The sequence below is a fragment of the Neomonachus schauinslandi genome, chromosome 8 (genome assembly GCF_002201575.2).
Source record: "Neomonachus schauinslandi chromosome 8, ASM220157v2, whole genome shotgun sequence".
NCBI lineage: Eukaryota > Metazoa > Chordata > Mammalia > Carnivora > Phocidae > Neomonachus > Neomonachus schauinslandi.
In genome coordinates, this window is record NC_058410.1 from 26,873,813 (window position 1) to 26,883,157 (window position 9,345).

At 41.8% G+C, this 9,345-nt stretch overlaps 1 pseudogene; it reads right to left on the reverse strand.

Annotated features, from left to right (window-relative positions):
* Positions 1-7,047: 7,047 nt before the first annotated feature.
* Positions 7,048-8,399, reverse strand: LOC110583495 (annotated as a pseudogene).
* Between the last annotated feature and the right edge of the window lie 946 nt (positions 8,400-9,345).

Below are 9,345 nucleotides of genomic sequence, written 5' to 3' on the forward strand. Positions count from 1 at the left end.
ACATGGGAGCACTCAGAGATGAGCAACTCATCTCTGAATGAGATGAGTTGGTGGTTAGAACTTGGGGGTTATTTGGCATCTAAACCAAAGAACAATAAATATGCAGAGAAGTGTCGAGACAAAGGAAAAGGACTTTGAGTTTCTAAAATAGCAAATTGTGGGAAGGTGAATATATGTGTGAACTAACGGAAGATCAGATTAGTAAAGTTTCTTATGTAGATTCCTCTGGTGCCTGTCTCTGGATAGACATGAGTCTATAATTTTCTCTGGTGATTAACTTCTGTCCTTCCTGGTAGAGCGGGGAGGGGTCACCCCCACAAATGTATGTCTTGCTTTTAGGCAAATGGGGGAGGGTAGAGAACTTCTCTTGTATCTGCTTCTCAATTGCCTTTAGCTCAAAATAATCAATATGCTAAATGTGCCATATTCTGCTACCCTTCAGCTGGATAAGCTACTCATTTCTTCTTGTTCTAATCCACTGGCTAGGATAGATTGCTGAAACAGAATAGTGGAGATGAAAACACTACAAATAAAATGAATATTATCATTTTCTTGTTTTTCTGGAGTTTTACTTGACAGTATCCTTCCTTGGCAATGATGTGCCTGAGAACAACTCAGGTCCACACCCAACCTAGAAACTTTGTTTCTGAGGCCACTTTCCTCCTCTCTAACCTCTCAACCTTAAACATCCCCGCAAGACATAAAGTATGCTTGGGCAAAGTTCCTTTTTATATGGGTGCTTCACATCAATATCCTTTTTATCAACCCCTGTCTCCCTCCCAACTCGCTGTCAGAAGTTGGTGTCAAAATCTATTTACCTCCTGTTTTTCTGAAGATGTTCGAGTTAGCCATTTATCCTGAAAATGCCCGTGTCATTCAAGGGCACGTGAGAAGAGGCAGTCTGGACGATATTGTGAATCTGGGAAGTTTGGGGTTTTTATTTTTCCCGACTTTACCTTCTTCTCTTTAATGACTTACTTTTCAAATGTCTTTCTATTTTCCCACACTATTCCTTATACCAAAACCCAAATGGCTTCACAAAATCTATCTAAACTCTGGTTTAAACTTACTCACATCATCATGTGAGTGAGAACATTGGGAGGAGCATAATCGAATGAGAAGGGGAAATCTAAAGATGGGATTTGTATAAAAGCGGTATTAATTATGTCAATTATGTGGCCTGCTTAGCAGTGATGCCTGATTACCCTGAGGTACATTATTGATGATACACTGTGAAATCATAGCTAACTTTGCTGTAGGTTTGACTTGACTAGAACAGTGTACTTACTGCAAATGAATGTTCAGCCTTCAGAGCTTGTTGCTCAATATGCAAACCTACATCGTAAGCCCAAGTAGGAACAGTTTCACCATTCCATCAGATAGAAGGAGGAGACTTTCCCCAGTGGGGATGAGCAGGGGCATCCTGTACCAGGGCCAGTCCTCTGCTTCTTGAACAAGTACCCTCAAAATGTCTGAGAAGCCTTCAAGTTTGAGACCCACTGTCTGTGTCTATTTGTTGACTGACACTAGAGGAAAGGGAGAGGCCTAGAGAGCTGGTGGGGGGGCAGAGGGGGTGGGGCGTTGGTCTCAAAAAACCACCCAAGAGGCCACAGAAGGAAGAAGACTGCGGTTCAAATGGAACAGGGAGAAAGGTTGCCTAGAGAATATATTCTACAGATCCTTTTATGTGGTTCTATCTGAATTTGACTCCATTACTCAGTACTTTGCTGACACTTGCCAAAATGAGAGTATTGTTGCTATATTTAAAGGCAAGATGGCTTAATACTCTTCATTTTTCTCACTTATGATGTGTTTCTCTCTGGGAGCAGTCAAAGTTCTCCCCGTGGCCCCACCGACAGGATGTCATGTAGAAAGCATTCCGTTATTGTCTGCCCACCCACCCCACATTTCAGGACTAATCTACTCATTCATTTTTGAATCTGGGTGACCAGGAGGCACAGGTGGTCATCAGTGCTTCTTAAGGTCCCATTCCAGAGGATAAAAATTTAATATTTGAAGGCAGCTCGATCCATATTTGCTGGACACAGCATAAATCTGAAGTTGCTATAGAAGGAAAGGCTCAGTTAATGTGAGCCCAGAGACTGATTCATAGTTTTTAAAATGACTAACCCCACACCCTCCCCTGCCCTACCTGGGCAGTAACAAATCATCCTTTAGGGACTTAATGAGTTAAGAGAACATGCTTAACATAAAGGAATATGTCATGGGTTCTTTTAAATGCACCTGGTCGGACATAATATGTTTAAGTCATGGTTCATGTATGGCGTCATTTCTATGTTTGCAGAATTTGTGAAATTCTGGAATTTTTATAGCACACTTCAATATACAGGAAAAAATATTAAAAAGTAGCCCTGAATTCTTCCAAAGTCTCATTAATTATATGACCCTTGGAGAAGCTACGACTCTTGGAGAAGATATGACCTATGACCTAGGAGAAGTATGAAAGTAGAGCACGTGTAATCTGGGGGTAAATGTGATCTATAGAGAAAGCCACATTAGGTAATATAAGAGAAGATTCTGGAAATATAAATAAATAGATCAGGATATACAACACTCCATAAAGGAAGATGCCTGGCAACTTGTTCCAGGAATTACAACTGACTGATTCCAACTAGCATTGTAAGACTTTCTCTAGCTGCTTATCATTCATTCATTCATCTACTAAGTATTGAGGATTTGCTCTTTACTGAGCACTGTGTGAGATGGACACACTCTCTGGATTTGTTCTGCTGGGTGGAAAGTGGACTCCTAGAAGTGCCGAAAAGATATCATTGTTATCAAAGAGCATTTTAAAATAAAATACAATGACCATGACCACATCAAGGGCATTTTTCGTGACACAATTCCACATACCTATTTTAAGTTCACTAAGTAACCTCTCCTCTGTATTCCACTTTCTATAATCTCAATCATCACAAAAGCCCTTGGCTTTTCAGTTTTGTTTTGTTTTAGTTTTTAAGATTTGTTTCTTTATTTTAGAGAGAGAAAGCATGAGCAGGGGAAGGGGAGAGGGAAAGGGAGAGAGAGAAGCAGACTCCCCACTGAGCCTGGAGCCTGAGGAGGGGCTTGATCCCAAGACCCTGAGATCATGACCCCGAGATCAAGACCTGAGCCAAAATCAAGAGTCAGCTGCTTAACCTACTGAGCCACCCAGGTGCCCCCCTGGCTTTCAGTTTTAAACTGTGCTGCTTCTTTTCTCGGCATCATTTAAAAATTAATCAAGGATTTCTTGGGCACTTGCTCTATTTAGCTAGAATCTGGGAAAATATACAAAGAGGAATGGAGCTTGCCCTCAAAAAGCCTGAATTTCTGCTTGGATTGTAAGCAGGTGCATGTGAATAGCTGATATTTACAGGAAGTTTTTGTCAGGAAAACACCATTCACAATCCCTTCCTCTTAAAATTTGGCAAAAGAGCCAGATTATTGATAGTATAAAACACAATTTTTAAAAATCATGAAAATAATGCAGAGATAAACAAACCATACTTTAAGTTTCCATGTAGGTAACTGTCCATTTCATGGCAGGAAAACCCATTTTTCTTCAACTTGGTTTGACACGTTGGTAGAAATCTGCTGTACTCTGGCGCCACCTGGAGGCCATCTGGCACCGGGGCGCGGCCCAAACTGGTAACTGCAATGGGAGAAATTACTTCTTTACTTTTGTTCATCAAATCACACTTTTCCTTTTTCCTTTTTGTTTCTTTTCTTTTTTTTTTTTTTTTTTGCAACAAGAAACTGTGATCTGTATTTGTCGCTAGAGTTTGTTCTAAAGTACATATTTTCCAAGCAGAGTACAGTTGAGTGGAAGAGAACATTAAGGAATGTCATAGATTCTTCTAAATGTACATGAGTTTAATAATTTATATATTTGCACGACTTGTGAAACTCTGAAATTCTTATGATACATTCTGAAGCATAATGTTATATGTCAATTATATCTCAATAATAAAATATAACAAAACTTATTTGTGAAAAAATGTGTGAATAAATAAAAGAACAAATGGCCATGTTTTGGTGTCCCATGAGGTAAATATATCTCATTAAGCTGCCATTTTCTTTTTCTTTTTTTTTTAATTTTTCTAAAGATTTTATTTATTTATTTGACAGAGAGAGTTGCAGCAAGGGAGGGAACACAAGCAGGGGGAGTGGGAGAGGGAGAAGCAGGCTGCCCGCGGAGCACGGGCCCCGATGCGGGGCTCGATCCCAGGACCCCGGGATCATGACCTGAGCCGAAGGCAGATGCTTAACTGACTGAGCCACCTAGGTGCCCTAAGCTACCATTTTCTTACTACCTTCTTGGAGGCCCTTCCATTCACAAGGACTTGGCACCCTTTTGTTTGAGTGCAGTTATTGACCTTGGTCATTGTTCACAGACGGACTAAGAAGAACCAGGACGGTGATATAATTTGCCTCTAAGAAAAAGTGTACTGTCCTTTGTAAACGATTGAATATTTACATCTGGTTGAAGGCCGTTCTTGCTTTCAGAGGAAACTTCCTTTAATGACACGATACGTAATGCTCATACTCATTTTTCAACAAAACGATTTTATTTTCTGGAATAAACACTGGCCTCTAATTCATCAGCTGACTTGAAATTTCTGGATCCTAGGCCACTAGAGATGCACTGTGTTTTTCAATCAAGAAAGTTCCTGAGCTTCTTTTCTCCAGAGGAAGTGGGACTTACCAATACGTACGACACAATGTTATCAGCTTCCGCTTTATTGAGCATTGTAGGCCTTAAACTTGGTTTTCCAATAGGATGGGAAAAACAGTATTCTTGCTTATCAAATATTCTGCTTAATAAGAATTTATCATTTCAAACAGATACGACATACCAATTTCTTAAGAATCAGGACACAGCAATTATCATTGGTAGTATATTATGTGTAATGGGATCTTTTTTCTTTGTAAAAATAATATTGGATCTTTATTTTATTTATTGAAGCATAATTGACATAGAACATCCTCCTGGTTTCAGGTGTACATCATAGTGACTTGATATTTTTACACATTACGAAATAATCCCCACAATAACTCTAGTTACCATCTGTCGGCCTACAATGGATTCTTTTCTTGATGGCTAGAATACACTTCAGCATCATTTACTGCCTTGGTAATCACTGTGAACATTAAAATACGAGGCTGGAAGAGGTACTTAAGGCTCAACTGGGAGTTATGAACTGAGATTTGGCATTTGAAATCAGCTATTGTAGGAAAGGAAGAATGTAAATAAGGATATTAGTAAGAGTCATTATGTCAGCTATAATTACTACTACAAGGCTAAGCTGAAGAAATATTTAAAATGAGAAAGATATTTCCCACTGCTCCCTACTGTAACTATGTATATGTTAGTTTGAAGATGGATCTAAATTTGATGATAAATGCCCAGCCCTGGGACGGGAGAGGGCAACATTTTTTCTTCTTTAAAAAGAAGGATATACCACACAATTCCACAATCACACTCCTTGGTATTTATCCCCAGGAGCTGAAAACTTATGTCCAAACAAAAACCTGCACATGGATGTTTATAGCAGCTTTGGTCATAATTGCCCAAACTCAGAAGCAACCAAGATGTCTTTCAATAAGTGAATGGATAAATAAACTGTAGTGCATCCAGGGGATGGACTGCTCTTCAGGACTAAAAAGACATGAGCTATGGAGCCAGGAAAAGACATGGAGGAAAGTTAAATGCATGTGACTAAGTGGAAGGAGACTATCTGAACAGGCCACATACTATATGATTCCAACTATATGACATTCTAGAACATGCAAAACTACGGAGACAGTAAAATGATCAGTGGTTACCAGGGGTTTTAGGGGGAGGACAATGAGGCAGAGCACAGGGCCTTTCTAAGGCAGTGAAAATACTCTGCATGATACTCTAATGATGGATACATGTGAGTATACAGTTGTCAGAACCCATAGACTATATACCAAAGAGTGAACCTGAAGGTAAACTATGGACTTGGAGTGATTATGACGTGTCAGTGTAGGTTCAGCAATTGGGGCAAATGTAGCATTCTGGTGGGAGATGCTGACAGTGGGGAGGCTGTGAATGTGTGCCTTTTCAGCTGTTTTAGGGTGGACCTGAAATTGCTCTAAAACCATAAAGTCTTTTTTTTTTTTTTAAAGGCTTAAAATGTATTTTAATAAGTTGATGCTGTATTACTGCTCCATTTCTCAGAAAAACTCCAAAGATATCAGGGACAAATCAAACATGGTACACCAATAAAAAAAAATGCACAGCATAACTACCTAAGATAGGCAAGACTAAGAGCTACTGTCTGACCTTCAGCATACAGCAACCCTGTTCCCAAGATTGTACTAGGCCTATCAAGAAAAGCTATGAACAGTGACATCATAGACACAAAAGGGCCGTTCCTGGGTTGTCCTAACCCAAGAAAAAAGATGGAGGCAACTTAACACAAGATTTTTTTTTTTAAAGTTACACTAAAATGAAAATCTCTAAGAGAAAATGTCTTCCTTAGGACATGAAGGGGTAATGTATGGGATATAACAGAACCATATGTATGTTGTCTGTGACCTCTGTGGACATTTGCCTGAATTCCCACCTGCGAGTGAATGGACCAACAGGGCTAAGGTCACTGGGGGATGCTTGTTTTTTTGGCGTACACGGCAGTGTCTCTGGGGTTTGGAGGGTATAATGAGAAACCAAATAGAACAGGATGGACAATGAATGGAATGATCAAGATTAATGGGGGCTCTAACTGGATCCATTTTGCATGGTCCCCCCCTCTCCACCACAGGCCCTCAACAATCACATGAGACTTCAGGAATGCACCACACAAAATCAATTAGTTAAACGATATACCACACAGAACTGATTTGTTAAATATCGCCCCTCCCTTGCCCTCAGTCTCCAGCAAACTCCCTCAGAATAGTACAGGCAAAGAAGACCTAACTATTGGGAGGAATCCCTAACACTTTTCCAGGGCAGAATTCTGGCTTGTCCAAAAAGGCTCCTTCTTTTAAGGGTTTTTGGGAAACTAGACATTGAAATTTTTATTAGTATCGGCGACGTTTGTTTGGAGCTGCACAGTTGAACGCAGGAGGGGTTCCACCAATTGCCCCAATTCCTTCCATTGTAGCAGCTTGGCCAAAGCGTTCAGTTATTGGTGGGGTCAATCCCAAGGTTCCATCTGGCATCATGGTGGCAGGTCCTGGAGGAGCTGGGGTACCAGCTGGTACGGAACAGGGGGCATGGTGCCTCTGTTGTTGATGCCCATAGCACCTCCCATAGCCACTGGCCCATCCGTATCTCCTGTTCTCTCGCATCAGGACATGTCCCCTTGAATCCTTCCTGCTGTCACCGCATCATTTCTTCCTGTTGCCACCGCATCTCTTCCTCACGGCGCCTGCGTTCCTCCTCCTGCCTGAGCTCCAGTTGCTTTCGTTTTTGCACTTCTTGGTTGTGCAACTCTTCCAACCTCCGAAGTTCTTCTTGATGCCTCATCAAATCCTGTCTCATTAGCATGACCTGGTGCTCATGGCGAGCAGCCTCCATCTCCATCTCCAGCTTCTCATGAGCTTCCTTGATGTTGCGGTCCACTTGGTCCTGCCGCTGAGTGCCTTCCAGCGCATGACATACTCACACTCAAAGGAGCCAGGCTGTGCAAATCTGGGTGGCTGCTCTCGCTCCTTGTGAAGCTGCTGGTTCTTTATCACCAGCTTCTCTGGAAGTCCCTCTTCATCATCCAACTGGTCCATGGGCTCCACAGTCACAGGCCGAGGAAATGTGGTTAGCAGGAAGGAGGCTTCACTGCACCTGTCCAGAGCTTTCCGAGCAGCTGGCTTCCCTGAGAAGTCAACAGCGCCTTTTCCTGAGGGCCTTCCTCGATCATCCACGAGGACTGCAGCCCTTTCCACCTGGCCGAACACCGAAAAGACTTCCTCCAGCAGTTCATTGGAAACATACTGAGGAAGGTTTTGGACTGTCAGGGATGCACTATGGCAGGCCAAGCACACAAGCAGCTGCTTTCCATGGAGCAGCATGTTGTCCAGTTCTTCTTTGGCCATCTCAACTAAGGATCGTGTTTCCAAGTGGATAAAGCCAAAGCCCTTATCCTTATGAATGAAGACTTCACCTGTCTTCCCGTATTTCTCAAATAGTTTCCTCTTTTCCTCCTCAGTGATGTCAGGAGGAAGATTGCCCACAAAGAGCTGGCTACGTTGGGTGAAGATCTTCTCTCCTGGTTTCCTAAAATTCTTCAGGTCAATAGTCAAGCCTTCATTTTGGCTGCTGGCTTGTTGCCCATTTGCAGGTATTGGTGGTGGTGGTGCTGCTGGTGGTGATGTTGATGATGCTTCCGTGGAGTATGGTTTTGCTTCTCCAAATTAAAGGTTTTATTGCTCTGCATTTTTGCACCCCTCTACCAACTGTTCTCTCCTCAGAGTAATGGCGACGGTACACGGCCTCTACCATCCTGAGAAAAACTAAAGCCATAAAGTCTTAATAAAAATTTAATTTAATTTGGGGGCACCTGGGTGGCTCAGTTGATTAAGTGTCTGACTCTTGGTTTTGGCTCAGGTTATGATCTCAGGGTCCTGGGATCGAGCTCCAAGAGGGGCTCCAAGCTCACTGGGGAGACTGCTTGAGATCCTTGCTTCCCCTGCCCTTCCCTCTACTCTTTCTCTCTCCCTCAAATACATAAAATAAATCTTTGAAAAATTTTAATTTATGTTATTTAAAGAATCACCATGAAGTAGGTACTATAAGCATTGCTATTTTACAAATGTGTAAACTGATACACAGCTATAAATATGCTAACAACGTATGCAGGTGCATAGCTAGTTAGCCACAGAACTGGGATTTAAACACAGATACTCAAGCTCTAGAGTCTCAACTCCTATGCTGTACTCTTCTCTGCCAATAAGGTGGAGTATCAATTATTCCCATTTTAAAGATGAGGAACCCGTGCTCAGGATAGTTCAATAACCTGTCCAAGGCTGCCCAGCTAGTGATCGATGAAACCTACATTCAGACCCAAGTTAATCTCATTCTAAAGACTGCGCTTTTCTTAGCAGAAGACTTGGCCAATAAAACTCTAAAACTTTGGACCTGACATTTCAGTCCAAAGCCCCAGGAACAGCCCCTGGGGAAATTTCATCCTCTCACTGAATGCAGTCTGACTCTCTCTCATAGTCCTGACTCCATCACATGAACATGATGATCTGTTTATGCGTCTGTTCTAACACCTCATTCCTAATTCATCCCTGATTACTCTGTGCCTAGCATGGTGCCTGATACTCTGTAGGTGATTAATAAATGCTCCCGGAACCAGACAGAACTGAACGAGACATCTA